The 19,464-nt window shown below is 42.0% G+C and overlaps 1 protein-coding gene across 5 annotated transcripts in view; it reads right to left on the reverse strand.

Annotated features, from left to right (window-relative positions):
• HCN1 (hyperpolarization activated cyclic nucleotide gated potassium channel 1) overlaps positions 1-19,464 on the reverse strand; it is a 1,346,554-nt gene that overhangs the window by 831,414 nt on the left and 495,676 nt on the right. The gene's annotated exons all lie outside the window — the stretch shown is intronic.

A 19,464-nucleotide genomic window follows, 5' to 3' on the forward strand; every position in this document is an offset into this window, starting at 1 on the left:
TCAGTTGCATCCCGTGGCATTTTGGTCCCGCAAATTCTCGCCTCCTGAAATCAATTACACGATTACTGACAAGGAACTTCTGGCTATCAAGTCTGCCTTTAAGGCTTGGCGGCATTATCTGCTGGGGGCCCGACACACCGTTACTGTGATTACGGATCACCGAAACCTGCAATATTTGAAAACCGCAAAAGCCCAATCCTCTAGACAACTCCGTTGGGCATTATTCTTTGCCGAGTTTGACTTCATAATTACCTATCGACCTGGTACAAAAAACGGTAAAGCTGATGCCCTTTCTCGGATGGGAGTGGAAGAACACTTGATCAACCCTAAACCTTTACCAATCATTCCCGAACAAAGAATTCTGGGTGTAATCGCCACACAATCAATAGAGGAAGTTACGGATAAACCCAGGCAACTTGTAACTCCAGCAGACATACAGAATTGGCATCTGCAAGGAAAGGACTTTGCAGTAAAGGACAACTTATTGTATTTCCAAGAACGATTATACCTACCCAGCACAGATTTACAGAAAGAAGTAATCTCTTGTTATCACGATTCTTTAATGGAAGGACATCCCGGTATAGCCAAGACCTCAGAAAAGATCAAACGCTACTTCTGGTGGCCGTCTTGGAAAAAAGATATCAGAGACTTTATAATGTCCTGTGGAGTATGCGCCCAAAACAAGAGTCAAAAGGAAAGACCAGCAGGCCTCTTACGCCCTATTGACATCCCACCTCGCCCTTGGCATACGCTTTCTATGGACTTCATCACCGATCTACCTCCATGCTCCGGATACAATACGATTCTAGTAATCGTGGACTTATTCTCCAAGATGGCGCATTTCATTCCGCTCCAAGGCTTGCCAACAGCAGCAACTCGGGCCCGAGAATTTCTCGAAAACATCGTCCGACTGCACGGTTTTCCTTCGGTTCTAATTTCGGATCGAGGTAGTCAATTTATTTCTCATTTTTGGCGAAGTTGCTGTCGGTCGGCTCAAATTGATGTGAGACTATCGACCAGTCACCACCCTCAGACCGACGGACAAACCGAGAGGACCAATCAAACTCTGGAACAGTATTTACGCTGCATGCTGCAACAAACTGAAAAAACTTGGAAAGACATCCTTTGGATAGCCGAATATGCCTACAATAACTCTGTCCATTCGGGAACTGGGAAAACCCCGTTTTTTCTTTTGTACGGCAGTCACCCTCGAACCTCGGAGTTGGATCCCCTCCAAGATCTTGAAACACCAGCAGTAGACTACCTGCATTCTACAATCACCCAAGCCTTTAAGGAAGCTGTTTCTCACCTTCAAAGGGCTAAAGAACAATACAAGAAAGGAGCAGATCAACATCGGAAGGAAGCCCCTCAATATCGAGTAGGGGATCAAGTCTGGTTATCCACCAAATATCTACCTCTAAAAGGGCCACGCACATTCAACCCAAGATACCTTGGTCCCTATTCCATCACTACCATAGTAAACCCAGTAGCGGTCAAGTTGGACTTGCCACCGCACATGAAGATACATCCGGTCTTCCACGTCTCTCTATTAAAACCCGTGCCTCCTCAAACCCGACTAACTAAATCTCCAAAACCTATCCTAGTTGATGGGGAACTCGAGTTTGAAGTCAAAAGCATTCTGGACTCCAAGATCTCCAAATCTAAACTATTTTACCTAATTGACTGGAAAGGCTACGGCCCCCAAGAGAGATCCTGGGAACCTGCTGAATATGTCCACGCTCCTCGCCTAATCAAAAGATTTCACCGAACATTTCCTGACAACCCCCAGAGAAGCCCGGTTTGGGAGGGGCCTTGAGGGGGGGTACTGTCATGATCTCTGCTTCCAAAAGGTCAGGGTTTTCCCAACTCCCTTGGAAGCAGATTCATAACCCAGGTTCCGAGTGCCAACCAGTCCCAATTGGGACCTTTTGGACCCAGTCCTGGCGCCAGTGGCACCAGGCTCATAAATATGCCCAGTCCCAGCGCTGGAAGCGCCGGGCTCATAATGCTTGGGTGGACTTACCTGCAGCAGACCATGCTGCTTACTTGCCTGCCAGTTGAGCCTCTGATCCTCTTCTGTTTGGAACTACTTTTCCTGTTGGGCGGGGCAGGAGCCACTCCCTAGGTTCAGAACACTGGAACTCTTCTGGAAAGCAGGAACTCTTTTCTTACCTAGGCGTGGCTGTGGAAGGAGACACCTAATCACTACAGGAGGCTATTTAAACCACACCCGATGGATGAATCTTGCTTTGCGTTATTCTGCATCCTCTGCAGCAGAACGCTCATCGTGTCTTCTGCATCAGATCCTGGGCCTAAGGAAAAAGGCTTACCATCCTAAATCCAGTCTTCAGCAACACCTATAAAGACAAGAAAGAACAGGTTAGCATTACGGTCTTCAGTGACAGCTCTTCACTTACCAGGGCCATCGGCTGTCACCAACGCCTCGGCTGCATTCTGAAAGACAAAGGCTTACCTACTCTTTGTGCGCTCCGGAGGTCTTCACACTGCATTCCGGCATCTGAAAGACAAAAGCTTACCAACTCTTTGCACGCTCCGGAGGCCTTCGGCACTGCATCCCGCATCTGAAAGACAATACAAGGTGCGTTTAAAGACATTGGGGAACTTTAATACTCACGTGCCATTACTCCTTTCCACATCTAACCCAGTGGGTATTCCGGCACCCTGCAGCCGCTCCGAACTTGTACCTGCAAAATAAAAAGACAGTTAGAGCGCATCGTGAAGCAGGCAACAAGCGCTTACTTACGTGCTTCCAGGCTCTTCTATTCATCACTCGGGCTCCATCTTCAACTCACTTCAGCCCGTCATCCACCATCGCCGGAACCCTGCAAAACAAGAGACATCATTACTAAAGACTTTAAAGACATTAGAATTACTCGAAACTTACCGTTCGTGCAGTAAACGACGGACAGCAGTCCTCTGAAGTCAAGAGGCCTGCTCCCCTTATCCAGTGAAGAAACTGGTTACAGCACCCTGCCCCGAGGCAGATGGAGAGCACGGCGTTCACTTACCTAAGGTGAGAGCGTTAACCTTCGGGGTTCTACAGGAGAAGAGAAAGGGAAGAAGAGAGAGACATTCAATAACCCAGTTCATTAATCCCATATTTTCTATCTGCAGACATCTTACCCTTCGAGTCAAACATACAGTGCACAGAGGTCCAGCCCAAAGAGCCAGCCGTGTGTTACACGTCACCTTTGAAGATAAGGTATACGCCCAGTCAAGACCGGCGCCTCTACGGGAATCAGGTGAGCGTTACACTGCCCTCACAAAGAGATCAAAGAAGAGACAAAGACATTCAGGTTTCTCTTCTGTCAGGCTCAACCCTTCTGGCCCTAATACACAGCAACTTCCACAGCTGAGCTTGGTTCACAGGAGCTGACACATTTGTGATATCAAATTGGATGTGGCTGTAATAATTATGGGAATACCGTCCACCATACCCTAAACCAGGTATGGCTTATATTTAAAGATAATTCTGCCATCAGGAGGTAGACCCATAATTATAGGGTTTTGGAATGGGGTGCATATCTTAAATGCAGCCGCTGCACTGCAGAGTCACTGCAGTTGTCAAATGGGCACCTGCGACCTCTGAACCTGCTCTAGGCCACTGGTAGGGCAAGAGCTGCAAATCAGGGTACTTATGCAGCAGGACACAGATACACAGTGTGGTTTTGGCATGGAGTTTATGAAATGGGAATCTGATCAGCAGATTTCCCTTTCAGGGATAGAATGACCCACATCTATTTAATGAATTATTAAAAATCAAAAAAAGCCAGGGCTTGCACACCCTTGCAAGATGCCAATTCAACACAGTGGCACACAGTAGGCTCAAAGGTCAAATGTGCATCCGTAGGATATCCAGGCATATAATGCTGCTGCAGCTGTGGGTAGCAATTTAACTCCTACACCGCTGATCTAAAATATCATAATTGCCTACCTTAATCAGTCTGGTGGCAGGTTTAATTCTATATACAAGCCATGCCTGGTTTTGGCATAGGGATTGATAAGAGCCCACCATCTGGAAGCAACATACATTCAATATCATGCCATTGTCATTTTGGCAAGAGCAGGTCTAAATCTGGTGTGTATTGGTGTCTGGTTTGAATGTCTCCACAGTTGTCCTGTTGGACAATAGCCTGGATGCTGCCTGTGTTAAATCTCCAGTAGGAAGGGACAGATCTTCCTCCTGGCATAGAAACATCCCCCTGGAGGTCTGCTCTGAATGGTGCTTTAGTGGCAGCACTGGAACAATGAAGCCAGTCTCACACCAAAGTGCTGATCAATGGAATTATTTTGAAGTTAGGTGGTCTGGGAGGGGGCAGAAATAGAGTTGCAAGAGAGAGAAGGTAAGTCTGCAGACTGGTCCCCACGAAATTGTTTATTTTATTTGCCGGAACCCGATGGGCATCTGGGCTTGGTACAAGAACTCGTAAGACAACAGAAGCACGGGACAAGGAAAAATAAGAGAGGGACAGCTGCTCTTACTTATATAAGGTAACCCCTGGTATCTGTTATGGTTCTTTTCCCTCTACTGCCCCATCCATGGCTTGCAACAAACAAGGCATTCTGGGTGTCATGTCATAAGGCAACAGGCCTTTGTTCAAACAATGGTGATTGGAATCCATACAGAAGGCTTGCCTTGGACCAATCTCTGGTGGATAGGGGCAACCCCACCCCCATTCTGTGAGTCATCTTTGGAAAACAGGAAGAAGAATGCTACACTTTTGGGATTCTATTGGAAGAGCAGCTCATCCCAGAGTCCTCTGCCATCGAGGCAAAGACAGAATGCATGCAAGACAGAGGAGAGCTGTGGCGCCTAACCATCCACTGGGAACAATGGGGGTGAATGGCTGTGGACTGAGGCCTCAACTGCAGGCTGCACTGGAACCAGGACCCGGTCACTTGAGGTGAATGAATCCCTGCATGTGCCAGTCAATGTCCCTGGAGTGTAAGTGCCTCAAGAAAGCTCACCTTGTTCTGGATACCCTGGATTGGAATTCACAACAGTCCAAAAGTCTGGGATCCACTGTAATCCTGTCAGCACTTCAAACTGCATTTGGGCTGCTTCAACCGTGTTCATTGCCCTTTGAAGCATAACTGCACCCACATATTTTGTGACACTGAATTGCAACTGTGAGCCATTTTAATATTTTTTTACACCAGCGAAGATCACCACAGCTTCAGCCCAAGCTCTGCCTCGCCATCGGGGAGGCATCAAACTCATTAAATTAGAACCTTCACTCGACCCGACCACTGATTCAAAGTAATGGAAGCCATAATGTAATTTGGTGATTCGCCCCAGCAAACCTTTTGTATCCATCAAACGAAATGATCTTGAGAGCTGACCCAGTCCATGCAGTATACTGTCTCAACACTGACTCAGAACGACTATAGATCAAAGTGATTCAAGATGTCTCAAAACTGTGGGTGACCACAGAAAACAAGAAGTAAGGTACTGTGAAAAGGCCCAGGGCCAAGTCCAATTTTGGGACCATTGATAATTTAAACCCCTCTTCTCTGCCAAATACTAACATTGGGGCACTTGAGTGCCTAAACACCCAAACATATCTTGCCAGACTGTTATTCTATAAAAGCTTGTGAAAGAAGAGCTGATAGAGTCACCCTCCATCTAAAATCAGAAATGGTAAAACAAATCCTACTAAAACAGAGTTCGGAGCTACTGCGCCTAGGCTTTGATCTGAAAGAGCAAGACCCAGAAAACTCAGGAAGGACACAGTCGGGGTGCCGAATAGGGCACGACACAGCAAGACTGACGAAGGTCATCAACCAAACTGATAAACAAAGATCATCAGATAAAGAAAGATGGCAGTCGATGAAAGTGGAAAATGATAACAACATGAAGGGACACCGAGACACAAACTCCAAGCATGGCGAGTAACATAAAGGTAATCAACCACGAGAACCCAAACTCATATGTACAATGGGTCCTAATAAAAGCAGAGGAACATGGAGTTGCTGGTTCGTCATATATGATGCTGATAAACCTTTATTGGAATCCGGTAAAAAGCACACAGATAAATTCACGAGTGCTATAACAACAATAATCAAAAAAGCATACAAGTCTGTGTGTAGTCTGATTATTTTAATCTGTGGCGACTTGAATATCAAATGTTGGAATAAATACGGTGTTCCAATAAGAAGGAGAAGGAGACAAAGATGCCTCAAAATGGGTACAACTGAGTCCTACGAAGTACACATGCTAAATGGGTAAACTTAGGGAGACATCCATGGACATAAGACCTGGACCAATGGAACCCCGGAGTCAACGATCGACTACATCTTGATCTTAAGTAACCACTTTCAAAAGGTTATACATCTAGATGTGTTAGCGCAGAGATCAATTGACCACAATATACCAAGGCTGACATCGGGTGGAAACCATGGAAAAAAACTGGGTGTCAAAATCCATCATCTAGAATTAAACCACTGAGGAAACCGGCTGAAGATAACAATAGATAGTAACTATCATGATCAGATGAACAGTAGATCCATCAACACCTCTTATGATCCTCTCTTAAAAGCCTATTAAGTTGTTAGCACAGGGATGAAACTGCCCCTACTAAAACCAAAGCACAAATACAGCAAAGCAGTGGTGCAAAGAAGAAGACAACTCAGATGTGACCTAACACAGCTTAACAGATTGAACACACTTGCCAGTAATGCAGAGCTACTGAGTGTAACAAAACTAAGGAAACAGCAATATAAAAACTGGCTGGTAAGTTTCAGGAAACAACGCAATCAGGAGCAAGGGGAAGTGATTCTAAAAGCAATGGCCAACTTGACATCCAGAGACATGTCGGCCATCATAAACAACATAACTCTAAACCAACAGAGTCGCCTAAGTAGCAGAGTATCTGAAACAAGATGAATAGATCACTACTACAAGGTTATTGCTAGCTTGGCAAGTGTAAAGCTGGACCACAGTGAGAACATGCAACAGCGATGGGTCTTGAGAGTTGAGGATGGTCAAATTGAAGGGTTGATAAGGAATCTTAAATCTCATCTACTGCCGGGCCTGATGGGTTAACTAATTTAGCGCTAAAAACCAACCCTGAGCCATGGGCACGTCTGATTAGAATTATCTTTAATAACATTGAGAAATGTGGAGCCATACCTACATCATGCACAACAAGCACAATCGTTCCCATCTTTAAAAAGGGCCTGCGAGAGGAACCAGCTAACTACCGGCCAATAGCCCTTCTTGATGTAATTGAGAAAATCTTTGATACAATTCTTCAATTTAGACTAACTCAAAGGGCAATCAGAGCCATGAATACTGTTTATTCTATCACTGCTTAAGCTGAACACCGTAAGAGCCAAAGGTAAACTCTATCTCGCCTTCCTAGATCTAAAACAAGCATTCGATGGAGTCAACAGACAGAAATTGTGGTCCAAACTACGGGCCTGGAATCATCCAGGCGGGATTCAACAAGTGATCAAAGCTCTACATAGAAACACAACAACACAAGTAAGACTAGACAACAAAGGAGCAATATCAGCAGCCATACGAACTAAAGAGGAGTAAAGCAAGGATAGCCACTAACAGCAACCCTCTTCAAGCTGTATCTTGCAGACTTCTCAGAGGTGATAAAACAATCAAAGCATTCCCACAGAAACTCAACAACAAGGAAATAACAGTGATAGCCTACGCTGATAATATGGTCCTAATGGACCAAACTTAAATTGGTCTACAACGCTTCCTTGGGAAACTGCAAGACTACATGCAGACCAATGACCTGGTCATAAATACCAGCAAATCAAAGCTCATGGTACTAGGAGGAAAACAGAGGAAAAACACCAAGTCCTTCAACTTGAAAATTGGGGAAGAGAAACTAGAAATGGTGGATGCAATACACTACTACACTACCTCAGGATAACATTTAATATGTAAATAGCAGAAAAAGAACTGGCAAATGGAACGTCTCTCAAAAACAAAAATGTTGGCCTCTCAAGGTGCAATATTGAACTCAAGCTTTGGAAAATTCTCCCTGATGCCACGGCGTTCCTCCTACATTCAAAAAATTGTTCCCATCCTCACCTATGGATGCAAAGCGAGTCTGAATCTGTCATGGAAGATATGGTCTACAATGTAAAGTAGATTCTAGAATACATCTCTAAAACTTCCAAGTTGTCTTCTCATGGTGGCAACAAGAGCAGAGTTAGGCTTGTGATCACTGTACTCAACAATAAGGTGGACATCGCTGGCTCTGCTAAGGAAGATCACACTGGGGGAACCAGTGATTGCCTACAGAATTCTAAAGCCAACCAGGAAAGGAAAAGGTGCAGTAGCACTAAACAGTTGCAAGGAAAACATTTGACCAAGGTTTGGAACAGCTAAAATCGTCTATGGACTAATTGATTACCAACCCTGAGAAAGTTAAAGAAAAGTTGAAAATAGATGACTGGATCAACACTCGGGAAACCAAAGTACTATACAAATCACCAGGTGACTCAGCCCAAGAGCATTGAATGAGAGACACTACACCGCAATACCTAACGAAATTCTCAAGCAAATATCATCGCTATTAGCTGATTCGGATAAGGCTAAATGTTTACGCCACAAACGAATATCGACGCTCACGAGGGAAACGAGGAGTGAGCAATGGAGTTTACAGATTCTGCAACACACACAGGAAATTTGTAAACAGTAATACATTTGATAACTGTATGCCCCGTAGTAACAGAAGACAGAACACTGTTTCTTGCTAAATATGTGAGGAATTCAAGTCAATGATGATGGAAGACTGGTGGAGAGAGTTCTTACAAGGAAGAAAACTAGGACTAGTGTGCCCAGGAGTCAACTTCTTGGACAAACTAATGAAGGACCAGGAAATATCAAGGGACACTAATACCAGAGACGGAGTGTTTTTTTAACTAGTGAAGTAACGAAGAAGTAAAGCCCAAATTGGGCTGTGCAAAAAAGTCACAAGTTATCCTAATGTGCAATACGTTTTGTATTAAACACAATAAAAAATAAATATAAAAAGCTTACATTTTCCAGGGTGGGATTTTGCTTGTGCTTTTAGTTATTTGCCTTTTTCTTGTTTAATTAAAAGTCAATATTATTTATAGAACGTTGACTGGGCATTATTTTGGATCATTGCAAATAGGTTGTTTGGTTTTCTAATGTTATCAGCTCACACCACTACCGTAAATATACCCCCCACCCCAAACTGCACTGTGTGACACAGCAAAGGAGGTATATCTTTCAACTGTGTCTGTTTCACCATTATGATCGGGATCCCTGCTAGCTTTTAAGTAGTGTGGGGCTGAGTAGGCAGTGTAAGATATATTCTAATGTATGTATAGCTTCTGCACTAAGCAGGCAACCCTGATCTAATGCCCCATTTTATGAAGCCCCAAGAGACAATTCTGGGTGAGAAACAGGTGGTTTGATCAAAAGGTACATTTAAATAAATACCCAAAGCATTATGTAGGGAAGTCACCACAATAATTCCCAATCTCAGGCAGCGTGCCTAACAAAATAAAAAATGAAAAAAACCTGCATGCTTGACACACACTATTTCTCACACATATCATCTCATACAGTCAATGATACTTGTCTGATCACTTCTGATATATATATATATATATATACATATATTGATATATCAACACTTCCTTAGCCCCAAAAGATTACCATATTACACATAAAGTTACACTAACAAATGATACACAGAGCGTTGCTTACTCTAATAGCGTTCTAGAATCAGGGAAAAGTTGAATGTAAATACGATGCTTTGGGTTATTATTCTGTATGCGCTGTTTAAAATAAGCCTACAATAAATTCTGCAGGTTTTCATTCGGGAAGCCATATTATCGTTTCAGAACGCACATGGAATTTGTGAAACAGCATAAGTGTCCTTCCCCTTTCACCTCACAAATATAGTTCCACTGTGATGTCTCAAAATGGAGGGTATTTGGGATTTTACCTTCTGCATCATTTTTATGGGACGAGAATAACACAATTAAACTTGCTCTCATTTCCCAAGATAAAGTAGGTTTTCATTAGGCTATGATAAAGCTGTCGTCATGTCACAGCTTAATGTTGTCTTTTTCTGTGGAAACACTCTAGGTACAATTTAATGAGTCTATGAATTACAAAGAACTGTGTCTGCATAAAATGATATCTGTATCACAGCTCAGACATGTTTTATGCGTGGACTGAAATGAAATCTCACTTAATTTAGCATGCCGTGAGATTGAACTGTATATTTCCCAATTAAATCATGTATTTTGGTATCATCTTCTTAAGCATGTTAAATCATCTTTATTCCATAATTATTGGTAACAACTCTCTACCTCAATGAAATAAGAATTACTTAACTCTATTCTTGCAGAAGCATGTCTGGGAATGAGAAACAAATCTACAGCATATGTATTTATAATTGAATGAATATGAATTATTCTATTTATTTTATTATTATTATTATTATTATTATTATTATTATTATTATTTATTTGAAGCATATGGTTATTCGACAAACCTTTTGAAAAATATAATGCATCAAATACAATACAATAGTACAATACAATAGTACAAGACATGATTAATTAAAACCAACATTATAAACAGATAAAACAAAAAGACAGTTATTTCAAGAATACAATTAATCATTCAAATGTATTTGTTTCCAGGCATGATAAGCTGCTGTAGTTATAACTCTGCTCTCTGCTCCACAAATTGTGCTCCAACATGTTTCTTCGTTTAGGAAGCAAGGGTTGCATACTGTGGGATGTTTTTACCCATGCATCCAAGCCCTACCATAAAACTGTGCAGTACTGGCATGGAAAACATCATGATGGCCAGAACTCCCCAGAGAGTGCACAGGGAAAACATGAAGAATAGGCTGCCACCCATTTTTGCCTATGTTGTGAGCACAGGAGGGCACTGCCTAAAACCACCATTGGGCTACACACACAGTAGCCTGAAACCATTGGGAATGGCAATGCTGATTGCCAAAAATCAATTCAGAACTGTGGGGAATTAATTTTCTTAATCCCAAAAATGGTTGCATTACCAGTACTCACCACTATCAGAAAGCTGGTGTTTTAAAACCACCAGACTTTTGTGTAAAACTGAACAAATGAAACAAAACCAGACCAAGGAAAGACTTGCTAAGAGGTGGATACAATGCAAAACTATATTCTGAAATGACTTGAAGGAAGTAATTATTTAATGTATATGTAAAAATTGTAAGTTTGATTCAAACTGGGAACTAAAGCGACATTTAGCTGAATTCTGCCTGACAACTACCCCCGACAGGAGTTGAAACCTGCTCAGCCACTCTTCCCCTTGCCAAAAGGAGTTGTCACCTCTCTGATTAGATTAGGGGTGGAGCAGCTGGGGACTACAGGGAGTTGAACAAAGGCCTGTCCTGGACTCAGGCAAATGTTATATTGGGGGGGGCGTAAAGTGGCTTCCTCTTAGGGGAAACTGGGAGGGGCAGTGCCTCTGCAAGCCAGCTGAGCTTGGGGGAAGTGGATAAACCAGTTGTTCCACCCTGTGATGTGGGAAGCCACACCCCTTTTTGACCAAAGCATAATTTTAAAAAGATAGATAACTCATAGTGTGGACTTTTCAGAATTATATAAGTAATATCATTATTTTTGTGATTTTTCTGTGAACATTTTAAGAGGCGTTAGGACCCTGTGGTGTATTCTGGGGGGTTGCTAGCGGAAAATAGTGTCTCACTCCAAATGTATGCATGTTAAAAATCTGACTCTTTATCATCTGTAACCCATATCCCTGGTGCACATTTGTGTAAAATCTGGAAAGGTTTAGAGGTCGTTATCTGGATGAAGAGGGGAGAATTCTGTCATCAGTGGACACGACATCGTACAAAGACAGGGATCGGATGGTTTGGTGCTACAGAAAATATGTTAACTGGACCTATAATATTAGAAAAATGGTACATAAATAAATATGTATTTGGGTCAGAAATAGATTTGTGTGCAATCTGACAAGGGGAGGTTCCTCTGACCATAAAACCTACAGCATCACTCTGACTCACATTTCCTTCCCCCAATCAAGGGAGAGAGGAGGAATTGGCCAATGATAAGTGAGAGGGGCAGGTTTAGTTATGACCAACGCACACACCCACTTTCCAAAACACATAAAAAGAGACTGCTGGGACAGGTAGACACATTCAATTCCATTTGCTGCGGAGCATGGTGACCGACGACTTCACATCCAGAGATCCAGACTTCAAATCCATCAATCTCCAGAACCTGTAGCAGAAATTAACTCCATAATTTGTAGCAGAGAGGCCTGAATCCACCAGCTGAATCCTCTTCAGCAGGCCTCAAAACTAACCAAAACTAACCAAACTATTCAACAGCCGGGCAAGCTGTTTGAAGTTTTGCCGAGAATTTTTGCAAGAACCTGTAGCAGTACCCAGAAAGCAGTGTTACATCCAGAATCCAGAGAGGCTAGACCAGCAGAGCAGAGCTGACCCAGATCGCTGTGAGCAGAACCAGTGCCTGATTGACCCGCCGAGCAGACAGAACCGCAGCCGGACGTGTTGACCAGATCTGTGAGGAGGCCTAGTTCAAATTTATATTGTGAGTACCTAGCAGAACTGTGCCGAACCAATCTCTTAGTTAAAATAATCTAATCCAAACTATTTTAACCCAAGTAGAACTGCCTCCTAGAAATCGTGTCATCTGTCATTTTTAAAGCTGCACAACTGTCACCTGTCAATTCTGCAGCTGCAAGCCGTCACCTGTCATTTTGAGTTTACTTTAAATTTTAAAAACTACCTTTATTTAATCGTCCGTATGTATGGAACCGTTTGGGCTAGGAACGAGATTTAACTTTCCTCTGAAAGCATAGAATCTAACCGACTTCCTACTCATTATACTTTTACCGCAATCGCGATTCACGCACTTGCAAAATTTACAGCGATTTGCGATTTTGGCTCAATTTCTCCACTTGTCAAAATAGCAGCTCCATTCTTTCTTTTGTTAAAATCCGTTTGCAACTTGGTAATAACTCATAGAGCATTGCTAAAGCCTGAACTAATACCAACACGCATCTCCCACTCACCCTGAATCTCTAGAGGGAATTAAAATCAGTTGGCACATTTTCCTATCCATTGCCATCACATTTAAAAAGCATTTTGGGCCTGTGTTTCAAACTCCTACCTGTTTCCTCTAAGCTTGCTGGGGGGGAACTGAATTTCGTATTGTATTTGATTGCATTCCTGAGAACTGTGTGCTCCTCTTTCCATCTCCTTCCATTTCTTACATTGCATAGGGGAGGGGGGTGAATTGCCAGAGAAAAAGTGATTATCTTATTTTTTGCTAAAATCATATCAAGTATTTCTGTACTGCATTTTATTCCTCATTGCATTTCCTTGAAACCATAAAGCATTCTCAGCTACCTCATCCTCAATACTACTCCTAAGTAATCAAGTCTACCACTGTAACATTACCCATTGTGGATCCACATCATATGTCTCAGTGCACTATCAAATATTAATTTATTTATAAAAGTGTGATAGATATATATTGTTAAATTGTCCAAATAAACCTTTTAATTTGCAAAACAAACCTACTTCTTGGCTCAGTGGGGTCAGGGGGATTCTAGGAGGGGGTGTTATACAAGGGTTGTCATCCAGAGTACTGAACTGAATATACAAATACATCAATAAGGGTTTTCCTCAGCATCCCAGACTAGGCATTGACTTAGCTGTAGTGTTGATTGAATATCGCTTACAATACCCAGCGGCTCTAGTTCTGAATATAGTGGGACATTAAAATATGACGTTGGGTGAGGAGATGACGAGAAGTCTCAATTTTGACTTTAAATAGTCTACAAGTTCTTTGATTTCGTGCCAATTTGATCCATCACCCTGTATGCTCCCTACTGGGAAGAATATTAAATCACCAACATATAATAAATCTGTGGATATTTAATCATCATAGCTTTGTTAGGTCTGTCGGAATATGATCCCGACGAAAACCTTGTGCACTAGAACCACTATAATTTGACGTTCTACTAAGATAGGAAATATGCACTATAAAATCATAGTTGTTTTTCTTCCTTTTTAAAACAACATACACATTGGGGGCCATGATCAAATAATTCACCTCAATGTCCATGTTACTAAAAAGTTTTATTCCTGTCTTTCTTAATTGGATAAGACATGTGTTAGTACAATCCCCATGGTATAATCGGGCTAAGTAGCTAAATGTATTATTTGCAGAGATGGGGGATGAGTAGATAACAAGGAACCGCTTAAACCCCTGTAGTAACCATAGAGAGCTGATGGATGGCACCCCAGATTTGCATCTCAGTGCCTCTACTTGTACCGAAGATGGTACACCCAGTATGGATCTCAACATTTTTATTGTATTTATTTGCAATAATAATTGGGGTGTACATGTTGCTACAAATTAAAGAGGTGACTCTTCTTCAAAGCACACCCATTCCCATTTTTGTAACGTTTATGGTTTCAGAGGTCTGAGCAAAAATCATATATATGAATAAAGTAATATTTGAATCATGATCTGCATTTGCCCTATGGGCAACATCTTATGTTTCCTATTGAAAAAAGTCTATGTATCGGGTTCAGTGATTGATTGATTCAAAATGAGCTAACAGGCCTCTTTTGTTCTCTTGCATTAGCTTAAGAGATATATGTTTTTATTGCTAGGCAAAGTTCAAAGGTGTCATATTATCTGGAACACTTTCCCTTTGAGGTTCAATAATTTAAAAAAAAACAGTTCGACTAACAGATGATAATCTCCTTGATGACCATATATTTGATTTTACCTTATAAACATTTAGTGTATTGTTCTAACATTCTCCTCTCCCAAGGACCTTACAGAGGTGGGGGTTGCTCTGAAACTCTGGTCAACTTGACGTCAGCACAATATTGGCCTGTATTGAGCATGTGTTATTCAAACCAATACAAAGCTACCACTGCTTTTCAAAATATTTACACAATATTAAATCGGATAACATCCACCATGTTTTTATAAACTTTGTACTATAATTGAACAGCTGCTGGAGAATTGAATATACTTTTAAATTAGAGAAAACAAACACAGTGATGGATCATGTGGTTTCATTTTTCATGTACAGCAGGGAAACTTCACTCCAAAATGAAGATTTCTGTAAATTATATTATGTTCTCCAGTTGGCAGAGAGTGTTTTTAACTGACTTTCAATTTAAAGTTTTTTAAAACTCAGTCTATGAGTGAAATGTACTTAAGGCCAAATATTGTTCCTGAGATTCTTCACTTTGTGCCACTATCTGTACTATGTGTCTAGTGGTGTCTCTCGGGGTGTACACATGACTACCAACATTCCCACAGGTGCACCCTATTAGTAGCGATGGAAGAAATATTATACATGTGAAACTGGGAAAGGCACTATTCTGGAACCTCACACTAGAATTCAGGGAGTCGTCTTTGCCTTTGATTTTCCCCACATTAATTTAGCTACTCCTCGTTCCTTTAATCCTGCAGAGCAGTAGTCATTCTTTACCACTCTCTTACTAAGCAAACCAAACTGAAGTATGTTCAGTGATGAGCATCATAGAGTCCACATGTCAAAAACCTGACATTCAAGGTTTTAATACTAATAGCCCTTTGACACAAGGTGTCCAGAATTGCATAAACATATGTGGTTGGACTTTGCATACTAAACTAGAGAGCAGAAGGCCAGGGCACAGCACATAACAGGTGAATCAGTGCAGGCATTCTAGAGGAATGTGATACACAGTGCTATCCCAGGGAAACTGTGAAACATCTCCCAGCTCCAGCATAGGTCTAAAGATGAGCCCATGGATTGAAGGCAGTTTGGTGTTTTCAAATTGTCAATCTGTTTACCTCTCTGTATCTCCCATTGCCATTCTGTTACTGTGTCCAGCTCGCTTACATGATGTTGGGGCAGGGGGTGTGAAAGCTCTTCTGACAAAGTTGTCTAATTGTCTATAAGGTGGGGGTGAAGTTTCAGTCATTAGGGAGAGGTAGACTGAGAGAAGGAGAGAGAAAGAGAGAGGGAGATAAAGTTGGGTGGATGACAGAGTCTATAGAGAGCCTGGGAAGAGGTGGTGTTTGGAAAGCGTCTAAAACATATGAGGATGGACTTTCCGGAGCATCATGTGGGTGGTGGACGATTCTTCAGGGCCCTTCATAGGCGTAGGAGGAAATAGTCATGTCCTTAAAGGCAGTGGCACCATTCTCCAGGCCCTCACAGGTATGGGGCAACAGATACTGCTGCATCTCTGGCATAATTATCAGCCTTTCAGACAGGCACATGGTCCCGCCACCTGGGCTCGACTGTGGCACCTCTGAATTACACATTAGCAAGACCAGCAGGGAACAGCCAGAGCCGTAAATCTCTGTGGGTTGGTTGGACGTTCCTCCTGTAGACACTCAGTGCCAGTGAGTCTATTATCATGAACCTTCGCAGAAATAGCAGATACCTATGTGCCCCCCCCTCCCACCTCAACATTCAGAGAATATTCTAAAATACGCATGCAGTCTCAATTTTTCCTTCTATTAGGTGGCTTGATTACCTGTTCCGGGGACAGTATGAAATGAGCATGGGTACTGATAGTTCATACATTCATGAATCACTCCTTATTGGCACACATATTGAACAACAACCCCTGATTGGTTAATGTAGTGGGAAGGGACACACCATAAAGAGAATGAAGTTCAGCCAATTCATGCACAAGCATGTCTAGTTGCTATGACAACCAGCTATTCTGCTTTCCGACATGTTTCTCCCTCTGTCTTCATTTTATCAATGTTTTTTTGCCACATATGGTGGCACAATGTGCCACCAACATTAATTGAAATGAAAATGTTGCTATCACCTGAGCCGCTGGTTAATGATGTTTAACCTACTGTACAAGCCCCAAAACATGATAGAAATAGTGCTCGCTATGGTTTTGGCTGGAATTGGCAGCTATAGCTGCATCATTTATGGTGCCTTTCCTGCCACAAATATGTCCAAACCATACTGCCTCTGTCATCCACACATGAAAATGTCTTCATTTGTTGAATGTTTCGCCCTGGGGTCTGATGAATAATCACTCATCAGTCTTCTGCCTTCTTGTGCATACAGTCGGATATGGAAGAGCACTGGGCCTTATGATCCCTACCACTGAGCCAGATTCCTATTGTGGACAACTCAAAACAACCTTTGGCATTCCATCTTTATAGACCACTCCATGGAAAACTTCATAAAGTATCTCGAAAACGTATCAATCCATGTATCCATATGTCAGCACCATACACGGATTAAATACATCTTCATAAAACACACATTTGTAAACACTGCATGTCCATGAAGAGGATAATTTTCAAACAAATCACTCATTTGGATACTTAGGGCCTCATTACACAGTAGGCGGTAAGGGTTTACCGGCAGCGGTAAACCCTTAACGCCTTAATACGAGGTCCCTTTTTGGGTTGGGGAATTTAACGCCTGCTTTTTTCAGGAGTTAAAAACCAACCCGCAAAGGGACCAAGGAGCTAATTACGGTACCGCAATTTGTGGTGCTGTAATTAGCACCTTCCCCATTTCCATTATGCCCTATGGGGTAGAAAAGGGAATGGGGAATGTAAGAGGATTCAATTCAACACTACAGCTAAGTCAATGCCTAGTCTGGGATACTGAATGGAAACCCTTATTGATCTATCTTTATGTCCAGTTCATGAGTTCTGGATGACTACCCCTATATAACACACCTCTCTTAGAATCCCCCTGACTCCACTGAGCCAAGAAGTAGTTCTGTTTTGCAAGTTTAAAAGGTTTATTTGAGAATTTAAACAATATATATATATCACACTTTATAATAAATTAATATCTGATAGTACACTTAGACATATGATGTTGATCAACAATGGGTAATCTGGCACTAGCACACTTCTTTACAATCAATGAGGAGTTAGTATAGGATGGATAAAGTAGCAAAAATACTTTTATGATTTCAAGGGAAAAGCAATGAGGAATAAAACGCAGTACAGAAATACTTGATATGATTTTAACAAAAGATAAGATAATCACTTTTTCTCTGGCAATTCACCCCCTCCCCTATGCAATGTAAGAAATGGAAGGAGATGGAAAGTGGAGCACACAGTTCTCAGCAATGCCATCAAATACAATATGAAATTCAGTTCCCCCCCAGCAAGCTTAGAGAAAACAGGAATGAGTTTTAAAACACAGGCCCAAGTGCTTTGAATGTGGTGGCAGTGAAGTGAGAAATATGCTGAAAATGCTTTTAATTCCCTTTAGGAGGTTCAGGGTGAGTGAGAGATACTTGGGATGAGCTCAGGCTCACTTTAGCAATGATTCAGGGATGGTTATTAAGAGGCAAACAAATTGTTAGCAGAGGAAAGCAAAAAGCTGCTATCTTTTTACAGGTAAAGAAATCAGGCCAAATCGCGGAAAATTCGCAAGTGCGTGAATCGTGATTACGGCAAATCGGTTCTAGGTTCGGTGGAAAGCTGAGATTCTAAGCTTTCAGAGGAACGTTAAACCAAGTTCCTAGGACAAACGGTTCCAGAGATATGAACAATTTTGTAAAGGTCGTTTTTCGGATTTAAAGTAAACTCAAAATGACAGGTGACAGCTGCAGCTTCAGAATTGACAGGTGACAGTTGTGTAGCTTTACAAATGACAGATGGCACGATTTCTAGGAGGCTGTTCTACTTAGGTTAAAATAGTTTGGATTAGATTATTTTAACTAAGAGATTGGTTCTGCACAGTTCTGCTAGGTACTCACAATATAAATTTGAAATAGGCCTCGCCACGGATCTGGTCAGGTTTTAGACTGGACTCCGGTTCTGGTCTCGGCACTTCACAGTGATCTGGGTCAGCTCTCTGGTTCTGCCCACAGCGGTCTGGGTCACTCTGGATCTCTGGTCTGGTCTCTGGCAATTGTTCTTGGCAAAAGAATTCAAACAGCTCGCCCGGCTGTGGAATAGTTGCAAATGATTTTAAGGATGCTGAGGCCTGCTGAGAAGAGTTCTCAGTTTGTGGGTTTAGGCCCTTGCTTTAAGTTCTGAAGTAAAGTTCTGGTCTTTGGAGATTGGTGGATTTGAAGTCTGGATATCTGGATGTGAAGTCGTCGGTCAGCATGCTCCGCAGCAAATGGAATTGAATCTCTCTACCTGTCCCAGCAGTCTCTTTTTATGTGTTTTGGAAAGTGGGTGTGTGCGTTGGTCATAACTAAACCTGCCCCTCTCACTTATCATTGGCCAATTCCTCCTCTCTCCCTTGATTGGGGGAAGGAAATGTGATTCAGAGTGATGCTGTAGGTTTTATGGTCAGAGGAACCTCCCTTTGTCAGATTGCACACAAATCTATTTCTGACCCAAATACATATTTATCTATGCACCATTTTTCTAATATTATAGGTCCAGTTAACATATTTTCTGTAGCACCAAACCATCTGATCC

The sequence above is a fragment of the Ambystoma mexicanum genome, chromosome 6p, assembly GCF_040938575.1.
Source record: "Ambystoma mexicanum isolate Mex_15411 chromosome 6p, UKY_AmexF1_1, whole genome shotgun sequence".
NCBI lineage: Eukaryota > Metazoa > Chordata > Amphibia > Caudata > Ambystomatidae > Ambystoma > Ambystoma mexicanum.